Source organism: Chrysochloris asiatica, unplaced genomic scaffold, assembly GCF_000296735.1.
Source record: "Chrysochloris asiatica unplaced genomic scaffold, ChrAsi1.0 scaffold00053, whole genome shotgun sequence".
Classification (NCBI taxonomy): Eukaryota; Metazoa; Chordata; class Mammalia; order Afrosoricida; family Chrysochloridae; genus Chrysochloris; species Chrysochloris asiatica.
This window is the reverse complement of record NW_006408571.1, coordinates 3,917,247-3,923,246: the sequence shown is the minus strand read 5'-3', so window position 1 is coordinate 3,923,246 and position 6,000 is coordinate 3,917,247. Positions and strand designations below refer to the sequence as shown.

Here is a 6,000-nt window from a genome sequence, read left to right as displayed (position 1 = left end):
CAAGAAGAGGTTAGAAAGAAGGGTGAATAGAAATGGTAAGCACAGGGAGGAAGTAGGAAGAGTCCTGTTACATTATATGGACTGAAATCAGTGTCTCAAATCAAAAGGTATATTAATGAATGGAAAACCAATTGGCTTTGTAAAGTTTCACTCACAAATCACAATAAAATTAAAAAGAAGAAACAGGCTGTCCTACAGATATTGCATGGAAACTTGGTAACATTGAAGGCAACCACTGTGATTTATATTGAGTTTCTGGGCTTTGATTAATCCTGTAATGGTGATATATTGATCCTTTGCCATGACAATATCAGCATTATGCCAGAAACTACGGTTCAAAGATAAATAAGATACAGTTATTATCCTCAAAGGGTTCTTTTTTTGTTATATATCATATAAGACTCCTGATGTGGCACTATGGGATAAGCACAAAGTTGGTGGTTCAAACCTAGCAGTGTATCATTGGAAACCCTATATAGGGTCACTAGAAGTCTCACCAACTCAACAATCTTCAACAACAACAACAAAGCATATAACAAACAAATTAAAAGGTAATAGAGAAAATGCAACAGTTACCAAGCCTATAAAGGACAAAGGTGGTACAATGAAAGGATCATTAAGACAGTGTGTACTGAGAAAATGAAAGCTAAACTGAGTTATTGAAGGACAAATAGGAGCCTGCCAGGCAAACAAGCTGAAGAAAGCAATTCCAGGCAAAGCATCCAGAGTGCAAAGTCATGAAAGATGAAGCAGTTTATTCTTGTTGTTGTTGTTGTTTGCCATTGAGTCGATTCCGACCCATAGTGACCCTGTATAGGGTTTCCAAGAAGCAGCTGGTGAGCTTGCACTACCGACCTTGCAGTTCAAACGGCTTTGCAGTCTGACGCATTCGCCTACAGCGCCACACCAGGACTCCAAAGCTGAGACAAGGAATAGAAAATGGTGCTAAAGCAGTGAGTAGAGGCCATGAAGATCTTGTGGCTGCTATTTTTTGATAAGAAATAAGAAAATATCTAGTGTTTATGTCATGAGGTGTCCAACTCAGCCTGAGCTGTGACCAGGCAATCATTTGGTTCTCTCCATACTCATGTTTTCCTACAATAAAACCATTTGAATGGAGTGTTTGAGCTTGGAACAGTGGAAACAGAAATTCATCTGAAATAAGCAAAGCAGCATGGGTAGATCACACTCAGGTATATCAAAGTGTTTGCAGAGACCCTCATTAGCTACTTTCAATCAGCATCACACATTTCTCATTTAAATACCAATTAGTCATGTGTAGAGTTTAGCTTTTGTACATTCATGGCCTAAGTTTTCTTTAGGCCTTCCTGTTCAGATTCAGCAAGTAATTATTTTCTCATTCTAGAACTAGTCTGGCTTCTTCTGAATTTTCTTCAGTTTAGTTGTTAAGGAGACATTTACCGTAAGCTTGCCTTTTGTCTTATACATGTGTCTATTTTCAATTGTTTGTTCATGACAGTGCAGCATACTGCTGAAAGAAAACCATTTTCCTTGATCTAATTCATGTGCTTGTGAGTCATTTTTGAGTATTCTAGGTTGTTCCAATCTTTGACTAAACTCTTATCTTTTCAATTTTCCTTCCTTGCAGTTTCCCCAAAGTGGCACTTTTTTCTTTGGACACTTTTCTAATGAAAATCATTTTTTGCCAAAAGATTATTACCTTCATCAATTACAAAGCCTGCTCTGGCTGTAGTCAGAGTAATATCCTCTGCCATAGGGGTACTAGAACTCGATTGATTACTTCAATCTTTCCTGTTTTCCTGGCAACCATGGTTTAACTAGCCAGAACCATGCTGGAGCAGCTGATGATCAGCTGACCTAGCAGAATCTGCATGTTTCATGTCTCCAGTGTGTTCCAAAGAGCCACCTCCTTTCCTGTGAACTGGAATTTCACACATCATTTTACTTTCCATGAAAAGGAATAACAAAATAGCCAATAGTTTTCCATCCCCAAAATTTCATCTGAAAATGGTAACTGCAAGACAAAACAGCCCTTGGTAATAGCTGATGGATGCTTTGGCTTGCGTTATAATTGCTGTCTCCCAGTTTGTTTTTTAATGACACTTTGAGACTCATTTAAATTACTTAACTATTTCTTGACATTCTATAGAAAGGTTTCCCATGTCTCAAAGCACTTTACTAAATTAATAAATTACATAGTTTTCAATATACAGATGCCTACTGTATGTCCCTTATAGAAAGGAGTCCTGGTGTGGCGATGTGGGTTAATGCACTAGACTGCAAAGCCGTTTGAACTGCAAGGTTGATGGTTCAAGCTCACCAGCTGCTCCTTGGAAACCCTATACAGGGTCGCTATGGGTCGGAACCTACCCGATGGCACTTCACAACACAACAACAAACTGTATGTCCTGGTGTAGCACTATAGGATAAGCATTCAACCCCAAGATCAGTTTGAATCACAAGATTGGCAGTTTAAATTCACCAGACACTCCTTGGGAACCCTGTACATAGTCTTATGGATCTGAGCCAACTCAAAGACACTTAGCAACAACAACTGTAATGTCAGCAATTTATGTTTAAAATATGGATTTCACTTCAACTATAGGTGTGGTGCAAGTAGGATCAGCTGGACTGCGAACTACAAGATTGATGGTTCAAACCCACCAGTTGCCCCTCAGAAACCCTGTACACTATGGGTTGGAATTGACTCAATTACACTTAACAACAACAAGAAGAAATTATTGTTTTTTAAAATGTTGCCCATAAAATAGGCAGTTATTAAGGGGAAAGTCAACAAGCTATCTAAATGATTTTACCAATGACAGGGCATTATTGAGTGTGTCATGGATAATAATGTTGTGGTTGAGTGCCGCCAAGTTGGTTCCAATTCATAACAACCCTGTTTAAGGCTTCCAAGGAGCAGTTGGTAGGTTTGAACTGCCAATCTTGGTTAGCTGTCCAGTGTGGATAATAATATGTGTGTGGCTAGTAATCAAGTCATACTGAATTTAACAGAAATTCCACTTTGGAAGTCACTCTTTGTTTTTAAACTTTTTAGTTCGACTTGAGTGAATATTATACTATAGTAGATCATCAGTTTTACATTCAACAAATTACTTTGTTTCATTGCAATGACTGCAATCCCCTCCATGTACCATCAGTTAACAGTACTTACCTTGGCTTACTTTAACTCTTTCACTCATCCTTGTGTCTTCTGCTACCTTCATCTTTTCTCTGTCATAGGCACTCTTTAACTTTGCTGTTGTTAAGTGCCGTCAAGTCAATTCCGACCCATAACGACCCTGTATAGGGTTTCCAAGGAGCATCTGGTGAGCTTGAACCTCCGACCTTGCAGTTCAAATGGTTTTGCAGTCTGGCACATTAACCCACAGTGCCACACCAGGACTCTTTAACTTTCGATCCTATTATGTATGTGGAGGCCTGGTGTGGCATTGTATGATAAGCAATTGACTGCAATGTCAATTTGCACCACAAAGTCAGAAACTTTGCTCCTCAGAAAACCTATAGAGGGTCCCTATTAGTTAAAACCAACTCGAAGGCACTTAACAACAAAATATACTATAACATACTAGAAGCACTATTGTAATTGTCTTAAGGTAGACATAGTAACTGTAAAAGTCCTCTGTAAGTGAGATACTGCCCTTGAAATTATATGTTGAATTGTTTTGCAAAAGGTATACTATATCCATACTGAGAACCAAGGTTCAGGACTAAAAGTAATGCCATTTAAAATATGTCCGTAAGGAGATTTTTGGCTTTATACATTTTGTCTATACAAATCCCTCTGAAGCACACATCCTAAAACAGAGAAAGAACACGCATCAACTTAGTGGCAACATGCTGACAAGAAGTAAGAAAATAAAAGCAACTCCAGACCATTGTAACAAAAGATCCTGAGGGTTGAATTTTTAGCATGTAGATGTTTCCAGATAATACATAATTTTTGCCTCTTTAAAAAAAAGATTTGACTATCAAAACAGGCAAGTTAGCTAAGGAATTGCATAGAAGTTGTTAGTTTTGTGGGTTACAATAACTGTGGAATGGGAAGAGACCCAATGATTGCTCTTCCTTACTAGCACAATGCTCATTTGTTAAGTGCTGTGGAGTCGGTTCTGACACATAACGACTGTGTTTAGGGTTTCAGAGTTGCAGCTGGTGAGCTTGAACCACCAAGCCTGCAGTTCAAACAGCTTTGCAGTCTGGCGCATTAACCCACAGTGCCACACCAAGACTCCAAATGCTGATAGCCCGACACAAATGCCTGATACACTTGAAAACTGCAAATAAAACTTATTAGCAATATCTAACTGAATCTACCAGAAGTTGTAGTTTGGTTTTGCTTCTAAAGACTGAAGCCACACTATTTTCTTGTGCCGACAAGTTGATTCCAACTCACAGTGACTCAATGCATTACAGAGTAGAATTATTCCACAGGATTTTCTTGGCTGTGATCTTTATGGAAACAGATTTCCAGGACATCCTTCTGAAGCACTGTTGGGTGGGTTTGAATCAATGTTCAGATGTCAACCAGCATAAACCCAGGAAACTTGAAGCCAATCTAGTGGGAGGAAAGAAAAGGATCTCTGAAGAAAAGAAGATGGAAATTATAAACTTAAACATCATCAGTTTTGAAACCACAATGGAAACATGATAGGTCACTAGCCGTCACCTGAGAACATGTTTCAGTGGATGAAGTTTTCTTTTTCTATAGCCAAGAGATATCATCATTATTTTCTAGGCTGACTTGCAAAGCCCTGTCCACCAAATACCACACCTAAAGAATCCTGGGTTCAGTGAATTGCTAAAACTCTGGACTTCTGGGATACAAAACAAAACAAAACAAAAAACTGCAGGCTAACTGAACTTTCCCAAATGGGATTTATGCAAAACCTCTGAGTAACTGCCTGGAATATACACATTTTGGAAAATTGACAGAAAATGCTTCCTAGTAAGATGGTTAAATGGAATAGGCTTTAGGGGAAACATTTTAATTGGGAACAGGATCCCAAAGCAGAATTTCCAAAAGAAAAAAAAAAACCTAATAATCAGCATTCTTCTGCCCTTCACAGCTGCCCCTCTCCTTATTCAACAACCTGAAAAGGAACTGTGTTGTTACAAGATGTGCACTGGGGAACAGAACAGCAGCTGGTGCATGCAGGCAGCTGAACACCCTGGCATGCCCTGGCCCCAGGAAACAAACACCTCACAGGTTTAACATACAGCAAAGGGGAAAAGTGTCTGATCTTCATTGGAGGAGCCCCCTAGATTACAGGAAGAGTCTGCCAGAGCAAGTGAAGTTACGCTAAAGCATTGCCTAGACGGTAGACCAACAGAAGTGCATATAAAGAACTGCCCCTTTCTAGAAAAAATGAGTTGTGTTTACAAGAACTCACAGGGCTCAGAGGAAAATGATGAACTAGGACGGGGGCATGGGGAGAAATGATTAGCTGCTGAGCAAATGCCCTTCAAAGCACTTGACTTACGCTACATTTCATGCTGAGGTTGAGCTAACTGAATTCAGGAAAGCCTTTTGCTGTTTTCCTAATAAACTGAGCAGGTGATTCTGGCTAGGTTTTTATTCTACTTGATGTTTCACACCCAATCTGAGTACAGTGGTTATGTGCTGTGGAGTCAGTTCCGACTCATAGCGACCCTGTACAGGGTTTCCAAGTCTGTAAATATTTACGGGAACAGAAAGCCTCATCTTTCTTCTGCGGAACCGCTGATAGTTTTGAACTGCTGATCATGAGATTAACAATCTGTCTCATAACCATTACACTACCAGAGACATTATTAATCCCAGGGCCGAATGGCTACTATGGTACAATGGAAAGATTTCCAAAATTTTAAGATAAGTTTTGTTTGTTTTTTTGCCATTAAAAAAGAAACTCATCTTAAAAACAAACAAACAAAAAAACTAAGAGAAAGATGAGCCCATGATGAAACTACTCAATTGAAATTTGACAGTTGACATTTGGGTATATTTACTCTCCAAGA

The 6,000-nt window shown here is 39.1% G+C and overlaps 1 protein-coding gene across 1 annotated transcript in view; it reads left to right on the top strand.

The window, feature by feature from the left end:
* LINGO2 (leucine rich repeat and Ig domain containing 2) overlaps nucleotides 1–6,000 on the top strand; it is a 480,034-nt gene that overhangs the window by 331,007 nt on the left and 143,027 nt on the right. The window lies entirely within an intron of this gene.